Below are 12,985 nucleotides of genomic sequence, written 5' to 3'. Positions count from 1 at the left end.
GTGCATTTATTTGTTTTTAAAAATAGCTTTACTATCATTTCTATGGACTGGGTGCAGGGAGAGAGGAGCTCAGCTTGTGCTTAGATTGCCATCTTCAAACCGGTTTAATGCACTGCCAGATTCTATTTGCTAATATTTTATTTAGGATTTTTCATCAATATTCATATGCAAGATTGGTCTGCAGTTTTATTTTATGCTTTCTGTCAGGTTTAAAAATCAATGTTAGGGAGGCTTCACAAAAAGAAGCTTCCCTCCTTTCCCTATGCTGCCCAGTAATGAAAGGACACAGAAAGAACCCGTTCTTTAGAGATTTGAAGGAGCTCCCCCCTAGAACCATCTCAATCGAGGGCTTTTTGGAAGAAACAGGTTTTTAAAAAAGGTCTTCAGTTTCTTCTCTGACAGTATTTTCGATCAAATAATCTATCCATCTGTGATCAACTTGTTCATTTATGATGTTTAAGGAAAAAATCATCAGTTTCATTAAGAGTTTTATTTGTACAGTCTTAAGCACATTATCCTCTTTCCTTTATTTTCCATTTCTCTGCTTATTTTTTAATTCTCACATTTTTATTTAGTTATTTGTACTTTCAAAGATTTATTATCTTGACTAGCTTATCTAAAGTTTTTAAAAAATGACTCGTTGTTAAACAAGTTCTTACATTCATTTTTTCTACCTTTTTTTATGAAATTCATTGTTTTCTGTTTTTTTATCATTTGCACTCATTTTGATTGTTTCTGTTTATCTTATATTTCTTGCACGGATCTTTTCCTTGTTTCTTTCGTTAAATGCTTCCTATATTTTAATTGATTTTTCCTAGTAGCATAAAATTTTAAAAATTTAAATATTTTGTTTTGAATGTGGTTTTAACAAAACCAGTTAGGGGATTAGTGTTCATATAATTGTAACTTTAAGTTAGGAAGATGTTCTACCATTAAGGAGAATTCCTTTTAAGATGGAGTTTGTGAGCATGTATGTCTTATTTTATTGATTTCCAGGTGGCATACAGTCCTTACCACTCTGCCTTTTTTATTCTATTACATTGTGTTTAGAAAATATCTGAGCTATAGCTGTTTGAGAAAATTTGGCGAGGTTTTCTTTGTGACCTCTTGATTACCCATTTTTGGTAAATATTCCATAGGACCTTGAAAAGAACACATAATGCCTCCTCCCACAGATCACTTTTGTAGTGACCTGGGGCAGGTGTCTGCCAGGTGTTGAGGCTGCCAAGACTTTCTGGGATACCTTTGCTATGGTTGGAGTGTGTTAAGCCCAAGGCTTACTCAAAGCCTCCCCATGGTGGGACTCATAAAATTACTCCTCTCCCCCAACTGCTTTTGTGGCTAAACTCAGGCACTTGGCTCAGACCCCACTAAGAACGTGCACCACGGTGGCACTTCTGTTGGGAAGTGAGCATCTTGAGAAATGTATACAAGCGTCAAACCAGAATTTAGCAAGTGGAAGGATTTAAGACCAGTAGGTGGAGCAGAGTTGAGTCCTAGGACAGAAGGGGCTTTGAACTGGCAGTGAAGAAAATGTCCCCATCTGCCCACTTTATAATCACCATCTGGGGACGCTTCCTGAGGGTGTGTCCATTAGCATGGCTCTGCAGACTTGGTCCAAATTCTGTGAACCACTGATTAGCTTTGATGAATTCCATTTTTGTACTTAATCAGCCAGAGACAGCTGTTGTTGCAACTTCAAATCCTGAATGTTTCATAAGCATAAAGATCAATTCTATATATTGTGTAATTATATATATCAAGGATCCATAAATTAGTTCATCTTACACTATTTGGGTTGTCTGTATCCTGACTTTATTTTTTTTTTTAGGTTTCTAAAGCCTTTTAATTTTGAGGTGATTGTAGATTCATGTTTTATTTTACTTTATCTCATTTAAATTATTATTCTCATGGGCTGAGAGAGGTACATTAAATATCCTAACATTATTTTATGTTTTTTTTCTGTTTCTTCTTGCATTTACTACATTTTTGTTCATTAATTTAGCTGTTATTTTCATTGTTGTATGAAGACACAAGCCTATGTCATCTCCACTGGGGCTTGTCTACTCATTAAAAATGGTCAGATCTCCTTTAAATCTCTGTGCCTTGAATTTATCCTTGTCTGACATTTGAATGTCAAAATGTACTTTGAAGAGTGTGTGTGTGTTTGTATGTGTGTGCATGTATGTTTCAGTTTTCTTCTAATACTTCAGAAGGCCTATTGTGGGTTTTCTTTCACTTCTTCTAATAATTGCATTTACTGCTATACATTTATAGGCTATACACTGTTCTTACTTTTTCAGACAGTATTTACTGAAATGCATACATGGTAAGGTTCCTGATTTCCTCCCATGTGCCCTCTCTCCTTCTTTCCATACCATCTAATTTTGGTTGGTTACATTATTATTTTTATTTATTCAAGTAAATACTTCACATCTTTAAACAATATACTTACATGTTTTCTTTATTCATCAGCTTTAAATATTATTGTATTGATCTTTCAGCCCTCATTACACAAAAAGAGGAGATTGGCATTCATATCATAACTTTCCCTTTCTTTCACTTCTGATATTTTTATAGTTTCAATGTAGTAGCTGATAGACTATACATTTTACTTGATAGCAACATTTTCCTACAGCTTTGGTATATTTGTTTAAATTAGCTCACTTAAATATAATAACTATCACCAGTTTTTATAGTATCTTCTTTATTCCTGGATTGGCAACAGAACAACTTTTAATAGTTCCTTTAAGAAGAGATAATGGAAGTTCTCTTTATAGAGCTGTGAAGGTCTAAAAATAATCATTTGCTCTTTATTCTAAATGGAAATTTGGCTGGGTATAAAATTATTTTCTGACCGTTCCCTGAGGACTCTAAAGATATTCTTCCACTTTATTGTAGCATTGACTGTCTCAGAGAGAAGCCTATAGGTAGGTTGACTTTTTACTTTTGTAGATGAGTTGACTTTCTTTCCTTGGCTATAGGATTTCTTCTTTCTTTCTTTCTTTTTGAGTATTTATTATTATTTTAATTTATTTAGTTTTTAATTGAAGGATAATTGCTTTACAGAATTTTGTTGTTTTCTCTCAAACCTCAACACAAATCAGTCATAGGTATACATATATCTCTTCCCTCTTGAACCTCCTTCCCATCTCCGCCCCCCACCATCCCATGCCTCTAGGTTGATACAGAGCCCTTGTTTGTGTTTCCTGAGACATATAGCAAACTACCATTGGCTATCTATTTTACATATGGTAATGTAAGTTTTCAGGTTACTGTCTCCATACATGTCACCCTCTTCTACCCTCTCCTCATGTCCATAAGTCTGTTCTCTACGTCTATTTCTCCATTGCTTTCCTGCAAATAAATTCTTCGGTACCCTCTTTCTAGCTTCTGTATATATGTGTTACTATATGATATTTATCGGAGAAGGCAATGGCACCCCACTCCAGTACTCTTGCCTGGAAAATCCCATGGACGGAGAAGCCTGGTAGGCTGCAGTCCATGGGGTCGCTGAGAGTCGGACACGACTCAGTGACTTCACTTTCACTTTTCACTTTCATGCATTGGAGAAGGAAATGGCAACCCGCTCCAGTGTTCCTGCCTGGAGAATCCCAGGGACGGCAGAACCTGGTGGGCTGCCGTCTATGGGGTCGCACAGAGTCGGACACGACTGAAGCGACTTAGCAGCAGCAGCAGCATATGATATTTATCTTTCTCTTTCTGACTTACTTCACTCTGCATAATAGGCTTTAGGTTCATCCACCTCATTAGAACTGACTCAGACGTGTTCCTTTTATTGGCTGAGTAATATTTCATTGTGTATATGTACCACAAGTTCTTTATTCATTCACTGATGGACATCTAGGTTGCTTCCATGTTCTGGCTATTGTAAATAGTGCTGCAATGAATGATGAGATACATGTATCTCTTTCAATTTTAAATTTCTCAGGGTACATGCCTATTTTATTTTAAACTACCTGTGGAAATCATTTTCCTTGCCAATATTTGATTTAGGAGTAGGCATGTGACCTGTTTTGACCAAAGAGAAACCTGGGAAAATCCACTGGGGGACTTCTAGGAAAAATTTCCCTACCCTTGACACTCAGGGTTTCTCTTCTTCCTCTAGACATGCACTCTCTAATATGATAGCCACTAGGCACAGGTGGCTATTTAAAATTAAGTTAATTAAAATTAAGTGAAATTAAAAATTCAATTCCTCAGTCACACTAGGTACACGTCAAAACTCAGTGTTTACCCGGGGCTAGTGTCTGCCATATGGGACAGTGCAGACACAGAGTATTTCCATCATTGCAGAAGGTTCTATAGGATAATGCTGTACCTGGATATTTTCAGCTTGGATTTGATGCTGAAACAGCGGGAGCCATCTGAGAAACGCTGAAAGGGACTAAACAATGCAAGTGAAACTGGAGATAACTGAGATTTTGAAAGGTTGGCTTCCATGATAGCTCAGCTGGTAAAGAATCTGTCTGCAGTGCAGGAGACCTTGGTTCAATTCCTGGGTCGGGAAGATCCCCGGGAGAAGTGACAGGCTACCCACTCCAGTATTCTTGGGCTTCCCTGGTGGCTCAGTTGGTAAAGAATCAGCCTGCAATGCGGGAGACCTGGGTTTGACCCCTGGGTTAGGAAGATCCCCTGGAGGAGGGCATGGCAATCCACTCTAGTATTCTTGCCTGGAAAATTCCATAGACAGAGGAACCTGGCTGTCTATAGTCCTTGGGGTTGCAAAGAGTCGGATATGACTGAGTGACTTTCACTTCAGGTTACGTGCCTAAAAGTGGGATTGCTAGGTCATATGGTGGTTTTGTTCCTAGTTTTTTAAGGAATCTCCATACCGTCTTCCATAGTGACTGTATCAATTTACATTCCCACCAACAGTGCAAGAGGGTTCCCTTTTCTCCACACCCTCTCCGGAATTTATTGTTTGTAAACATTTTGATGATGGCCATTCTGACCTGTGTGAGGTGACATCTCATTGTAGTTTTGATTTGTGTTTCTCTAATAATGAGTGTGTTGAGCATCTTTTTTTGCGTTTGTTAGCTATCTGTATGTCTTATTTGGAGAAATGTCTGTTTAGGTCTTTTTCCCACTTTTTGATTGGGTTGTTGGTTTTTCTGGTATTGAATTGTATGATCTGCTTGTATATTTGGGAAATTAATCCTCTGTCAATTGTTTCATTTGCTATTATTTTCTCCCATTCTGAGGGCTGTCTTTTCACCTCGCTTATAGTTTCCTTTGCTGTTCAAAAGCTTTTGAGTTTAATCAGGTCCCACTTGTTTACTTTTATTTTTATTTCCATTACTCAGGAGGTGGCTCATAGAGGATCTTGCTTTGATTTATGTCATCGCGTGTTCTGCCTATGTTTTCCTCTAAGAGTTTTATAGTTTCTGGTCTTACATTTAGGTCTTTAATCCATTTTTAGTTTATCTTTGAGTATGGTGTTATGAAGTGTTCTAATTTCATTCTTTTACACGTAGCTGTCCAGTTTTCCCAGCACCACTTATTGAAGAGGTTGTCTCTGCCCTATTGTACATTCTTGCCTATTTTGTCAAAAATAAGGTACCCATAGGTTCTTTCTTTTTGAGGTTTAGTAACTCGAATAAAATGTGCCTCTCTGCCTCAACTTATTTGGGAACCGTTGACCATTTCAAAGAGTAGATTCAAGTGCTATTTCAAAAATATTTTTTAAAAAATATTGCTTCTTTGGAAAGTTTGTGTGTTCTGTTTTTTTTCTTTAATTTCAGTCACCAATTTTGCATACTTTGGATCTCCTTGGATAGCTTTCACAACTATTGCATTTTCTTCTATAATTTTAAACTTTTGGTTATTTTTTTCTATTTTACCCCATTCAGTTTACAAGTCTGTCCTCCATGCCCCAGGTCATTATTATGGCAGAATCTATTTCCTATTTATTGCTGACAAAATGATCTTTACTTATTTGATGATTTTATTTTTCTCTTCTATTTTTTCTAGCTCTTTGCCAATTTTGTTTTCATTCTGTTGTCTTTTTAAAAAAATTGGCTTCTTGTATGTCTACTTTGATGCTTTGCTCTGCAGAGGTTATTATTCATTTTAATGAGGTCATGTGAGGTCCTACTTTTGCTTTACTGAATACCAAGCTTTTCCTGAGGTGTGTTTATTATCTCCTTTTGCATTGCAGTGTTTCAGCTACTCTCAAACTAGGATTTTGGTGATGGCCATGTGTTAGTTTTTAGTTTTCCTTCATCTGTAAAGTGGGGAGTCTGCTCCAAATGAGCTTTGTGCTGCTGACCTATGTGATAGAGAGAGGCCAGGAAAGGGTGGGGGGCCTAGGCGGCAACGTGTGTCAGGGAGAAAGTCTGAGTGTTGTTCTGTTGTCCGTGGAGACTCTCTGCTATCCCTGTTTTTTAAAGAATCCTTGGTGTTCCCACTTTGCCATACTGGGTATCCCATTTCAAAATATTCACTTAATGATAGTTCGATTTTTGATTCAGAATATATCTCCTGGTTTTATGAAAAAAATTTTTTTCGAAAATTTTAATTCTCTTCATTTTGTGTTTGTCTTAGAAATAGTGTGACTAGAAGAGTATGGATTCATCTACTACACACTGACTATGTACTTTTAAAATTCTCCTTCCGGTTGACATTCTCCTTCCAATGTTTAATTAGTCCTATAACAATTTATATGGTTTTAATTTTTGTACTTTAAATAATCCTCTGTTAGTCTTAGGTGTATAAGGTTTTATCTACATATGTGGTTGTTTCTTTAGGAGCTGACACTTAGAAATAAAATAATTAGGTAAAGATGTGAATACTGCTAGGACCTTTGATTTATGTTTAAAATTGTTGTTTATAAATTTTTCTCTACATTTCTGCCAACAGTGTGTCAGAACGCAGCAGAAATCCCTCTCTTCATAAACTCCCTCCTCTAACATTGACTAGTAGTATAAAAAGCTCCTGATCATTTGACAAAATTCATAGTAAATTTAATTTATTTTAAAATAAAATTATTTTTTCTTTTGTGTGCTTTCATTATCTGTTCATATTCTTCATCTTATTATCTGTTGGAATGATTACATTCTTATACACTTGTATGAGTCTTTTAACAAGCAGAGTGGTATCCTTGTCATATTTTTATAATGCTATTTTTCTTAAATCTTATTTATGATATATTTACTTTAGAATTTTGAAATTTTTATATAGTAAAATTTTAAAGTATTTACAAAATTTTAAAAAATGTTGAAGAATTAATAATTTATCCTTTGCTTTTAATCTTAAACTCTTTTTCTCATTGGGAGGATAGATAATATTCAGTGATTTCTTTTAGATTTTTGAGAGTTCAGTTTTTAAAAAAAATTTCTTTATTTCATATGGACTTGAATTATCTGTTTGATTTTGTACTCTACATACTCAAAATTATATTAATCATAAATATAATCTTATTTTTAAAGATGCTGTTGTAATAATGAGTTTTCTACACAATAACCTGTTTGGAGGATGTATCATAACTTATTTGACCTGATTATTGGCTGTTTCGGGGCTTCCCTGGTGGCTCAGTGGTAAAGAATCAGCCTGACAAAGCAGGGGACTCAGGTTCAATCCCTGGGTTTGGGAAAATACCCTAGAGGAGGAAATGGCAATCCACTCTAGTACTCTTACCTGAAAAAATCCCACGGACAGAGGAGTCTGGTGGGCTACAGTTCATGGGGTGGAAAAGAGTTGGACACAACTTAGCAACTTAACAATAGCAGCAATTATTGGCCGTTTAGATTGCTTTCAAGGTTTTTACTATTAGTATTTTAGGGTACCTTTTGGTAATAATAAAATAATACTCTTCCAAGTAGGTACTTTGTCACATTTTTCATTAGTTTATTCCCACAAAAAGGATGATCAATAGATTCATGTTGATGTATGGCAAAACCAATACAACATTGTAAAGTAATTAACCTCCAATTAAAATAAATAAATTTATATTGAAAATTGTGAATATTATTAATCTCCTGATACAAATGGGTTCTCCTAGTTTGTCATCTAAGTCATATTTTGTAGGTTTGGAGAATCTCAACAAGGAAAATGATGGAACACTTAACCTAGCTTATTAACTAGCAATCTATTATATTTTCTTCAACAACTTGTAGTATGCAAAAGCTATTCTCATCGTTGCTTTTTTTTTGCTTTATTTCACATGCTGTGTGTGAAGTCACTTCAGTATCACAGCTGGCTCTTTACAGCCCTGTGGCCTATAGCCCGCCAGGCTCCTCTGTCCATGGGGTTCTCCAGGCAAGAAAACTGGAGTGGGTTGTTATGCCCTCCTCCAGGGAATCTTCCTGACCCAGGGCTCGAACCTGCATCTCTTACGTCTCCTACTTTGGTGGGCGGGTTCTTTGCCACTCATCTTGGCAACCATTTATTTTCTTAGCAGCTACAGAGGAAAACATTGAGGCTAGGGATATTCAGCACCTCTCTCCACACTGACAGAACCATTTTATAATGCTGTTACTCTTAAATTTTATTTATGATATGTTTACTTTAGAATTTTGAAATTTTTATACAGCAACGTTTTAAAGAATTTCAATAGCTTATCTTTTGTGCTTAAGCTTAGACTCTGGCCCAGCTGGGGTGAGAATCAGGTTTTCTGAAATGTAGCCCAATATTCCTTTCTCTTCTCACTGTTTCTTCATGATGAACCACAAACTCACTGACTGGCAGTCCGAAAGCAGACAGTGGTTTTAAAGCAGAGACAAAATTCAAGAGAAATAGCAGCCAGCACCTGTACAAGCGTGGAAGCAGGTGGAATATTCCTTCAGGAGGATGCCACCCTTTGCTGCCCACCAAGAGTACTTAGGCTATTCGAGACATCTTTCAGCAGTTGCCCCTGAAAAATGTTGTGTGGCAAAAACCCGAGAATTTGGCCTGGTTTTAATCAAATATTTATGATGCCCTCATTAGTCTCCAGTCCAAGGGTAACACAGGCTCTCATTTGAATTTCCGAGTGGTGAGGGAGTTTTGAAAGGAAATGTCATATTATATGCACTGTTTATACAGATCAAATATGCATGTGTGGGTTTTGCAGACTGGTGTCGGTGCTGCTGTTATTTACAGGGACGATGTTAATGAGGTGCAGCAGGAGCTCCCGCTGGGGATCTCAGGGACACCCAGGCTATAGCAGGCCCAGGGAGGCCACCTCATGACCCTCAGGGCATCTGTGGGGCCACAGGGACTATGAGGAGGTGACTCTGTCCCTGGGTTGCCCAGCAAGTTTGACTGGTGAGGGATGATGAGGTGACATTCACACCCAGCCCAGCAATCAGAAGGGGAGGAATATTCCAGGTGGAGAAAGCCATGATCATAACAGCCTGGAGGCCCTGGAGAGCAATGGGGTTTTCATTAACTGAAGGCTCAGTCTCACTGGAGACTGTGTGTTGGGTGTGGGTGGGGTGACTGGAGGTAAGCAAGATCAGAAGGTAGAGGTTGGGTCCCTATGGCTTCGTAAGCTCCGTGACTGATTTTGGACGCTGTCCTTGAGGCCATGGGAAGGCCCTGATGGGTTTTAAGCTAGTGAGTGACATCATCTGGTTATATCTTAAGAAGATTACTCTCACTTCATTGTAGAAAAATGGACTGGCAGGAGGCAAGGCTGCTGCAGAAAGACATGTTAGGAGATGGGTTCAGAAATCTTGGGGATAGATGGTGGGAATGTGGAACAGAGCAGCAGAGAGGTAGATGGATTCTATTTAGGTTCTAGAATCCACAGTGTTCAGTGGCTCTGTGTATCAGGGGATGACAAAGAAGAAAGCCTCAGGGTTGACTCTGAGTGTCAGCTCGAGTGCTTGTATTTTGGGGGACCTACAGAAAAGGGGCTTCCTTCTGCTTGGAAAGATGAGTTTGTCTTAGATAATCTGAGTTGGAATGACTTCCATCTATCCAAACAGAGACTCTAAGTAAACTGCTGGGGGCAGTGATCTGGGTCTCCAGAGTTAAAAATGAGAGTGTATACAGGTGAATGTAGATTTGGAAGCTGGAAGTTGAAGGTATTTTTGTCTTACGGTTTTCATTTCCTCTGAGAGGAGTAAATTACCTGTTGCTGGAATCTTGGGTGGCACAAAGGTGTGTGGTGAGAGCTGGCTCCAGAAGATTCAGAGATGAAAGACTGCACAGTGTAAGGCGCTCTCAGTTTAGCTGAGGATGCAGGCAGGTGAGCAGAGGATGGTATCAGTGATGAATCGTGCAAGCAAGGGTAGAGAAAGAAGGCTTCCCGGGGCACCCAGCTCCACCTGGACAATGGGCGGTGGGAAAATAGGGAAGGGTTAGTTAGAAAACAGCATCTGTGATTTCACTTGACATTTAAAGGGAGAGCAGGTTTTATCCAGTAGAGTAGGTGTGGGCATTCTGTGTGAAGGGGACTACAAGCATGAGGATGTGAGATGGAGAAAGAACTCCGAGGCCATTGTCCTGAAAACTGCCTGAAGCACCTGACTTAGCACCCACGAGTAAATAGATGCTCAGTATTTAAGGAAGAGACAGGGGGAAGGAGGAAGAAGAGATTTGAAAGAGAGAAGAAAGGAGAAAGAAAGAAAGAAAAAAGGAGGGATAGAAAGACGGAGAGAAGGAAGGAAGGAGGAAAGGAAGGGAAGAAAATTAACTAAAAGCTTAACAGAGTCGAGTGGTAATGAGGCAGGAGAGCTGCAAGGGTGAGGTGTCACAGAGCCTGGAAAATCGAGGTAAGGGTTCCAACTTGATCTGAGGTTGGGGGCTCGTTGCATGGCGCTACCAAACCGGACGTGGCTCCCTCTGCAGTGTTGCTAATAGCGTCTCACAGAAGGGCTGGGGCTCCTCAGACAACTTCTTGAAGGAGGTAAATGTCTGGATTTTGCTGACCCGTGTTTCCAGGCCTTTGTTTAACGCAAGTTCAGCAAAAACAGGCTGCAGTGAGAGCTGAAGGTCTGAGAGGCCGTCGGGGAAGAAGCTGAAGGGCTCACAGGTGTGTGGTGGGAAGGACTCGATTAGGCACTGCGAGGCGCCGCACCCTGCCTTTCTCAGCACCCCCACCCGCCCCACCGTCAGGGAGGGCCCTGGCAAGAGAAATACGACAGAGAAGAGAAAATTAAGAGTGTGCAGAGCTGAGCCCTTCCCTGGGGCCGAGAGGGGTCGGGGTCCAACCGTGCTGGCTGCCTGGTTTCTGGTGGGGTCGGAGTGGGGGTTGCTCTGGTGGGAGGAGTCAGTGAGCTACAGAGCTTCTTTCCTCTCCTCTCACTTACCCCTTCCGTTTGTATTCACACACACAGCAGGAGTTGGACCATAAAGAAGGCTGAGCACCGAAGAACTGATGCTTTTGAACTGTGGGGCTGGAGAAGACAAGAGTCCCTTGGACTGCAAGGAAATCCAATCAGTCCATCCTAAAGGAGATTGATCCTGGATATTCACTGGAAGGACCAATGCTGAAGTGGAAGCTCCAAGCCCTTGGCCACCTGATGCGAAGAACTGACTCATTTGAAAAGACCCTGATGCTGGGAAAGATTGAAGGTGGGAGGAGAAGGGGACAACAGAGGGTAAGATGGTTGGATGGCATCACTGACTGAATGGACATGAGCTTGAGCAAGCTCTGGGAGATGGTGAAGGACAGGGAAGCCGGGTGTGCTGCAGTCCATGGGGTCACAAAGAGTCAGGCACGACTTAGCAACTGAACAACAACACAGCAAGGGATGCATTGTGGAGCTAGGTTGCCTTTTCTTCATCAGGCCCTCATGTAATAGAAAGAACATAAGCTTGAAAATAGGCAATTCTGGTTTTTCAGCCCAGGTTTGCTTGTTCTTATTATTGTGTAACATAAAGTGAGTTATTCCAAGTCTCTTAGCCTTTGTGTTGTTGTTGGTCTTAAACAAAGGACAGTTCTTTTTTCCATCATAGCATGGCTGTAAGGAAATGCCCAGCATTTGGGAGGCATTTCGTAGACATTCATTCTCATCTGCATATCTCCTGGGAAGTATTTTCCAATCTAGGGATCCAAGAAGCTTCTAGAAGGAGGATCAGGAAGAGAACCTTCAGAAAGGGAGACTGGATATAACTTTGAGCCCAGCTTATTTGTGTGGAGGAGGCACCGGAAAGGTCTGGTGAGACTTCCTCTTCGATGCCCTCAGGGTACCATTTCAGGTCCCTGGGAGGACGGTGCCTTCATCTTTTTCCATAAACCCATGGACTCAGTCCTTCACTCTCCCAGTGTACCACTGGTCTCATTTGTGTTGACTTTCCACCTGACTGGTTTAGAGCTGGCTGTGTGTTTGTAAACCCCATGAAAACCAAGGTCTTGTCTGGAGTTTCCTCCTGGGTGTTCCCTGAGCCCAGCTTAGATCCTGTTGGGAGTTAGGAGTCCATTGCTCTGTGTGGGTGAATGTGAGTGGAAGACTGGCCGACTGGACGAGCGTAGGTAAAAGGTATAACTGATCCTTCCTAGCTACTTTTTTCTATAGATTTCAAAGATAAGATCACTACGTTCTCTTACCTTAAAAAACGTATTTTCTTTATATTTTTTATTTTTCTTTTGGTTTCTGTGATATGTAGAAAATTTCTATGCACCCTAATACATTAAGATTTTTTTAAAGGGACATGTGTAGAAAAAATTACTCCTATTCCTATTATGTAGGGGATTAAAATAGTTAACATTTTGATATTGCTTTCAGTATTCAGCCTGCATTTATCTGAATAGTTGCCCAGGAGTCAATAATATATCTATCAGCATATTAAAAAAATGAAATAGGAACATTTGTACAGTTTTGTTTAATATTTTTTGACAGCATCATATCCTGAGCATATTTCTATGTTAATATTTTTTTAAAAAAGCAAATTAAAATTTCATTGTATGGCTATATAATTCATTAAGCCATTTTTATTTCATTGGGCATTTTTAGGTGACATTCATATTTTGGATATTATTAACAAAGAGGAAAATATAATGCAATCTAAATCTTTGAGAGGCACTTTGGTTATT

The sequence above is a fragment of the Capra hircus genome, chromosome 21, assembly GCF_001704415.2.
Source record: "Capra hircus breed San Clemente chromosome 21, ASM170441v1, whole genome shotgun sequence".
Lineage (NCBI taxonomy): Eukaryota > Metazoa > Chordata > Mammalia > Artiodactyla > Bovidae > Capra > Capra hircus.
The sequence above is the reverse complement of the archived record's forward strand: the minus strand, read 5'-3'. Positions refer to the sequence as shown.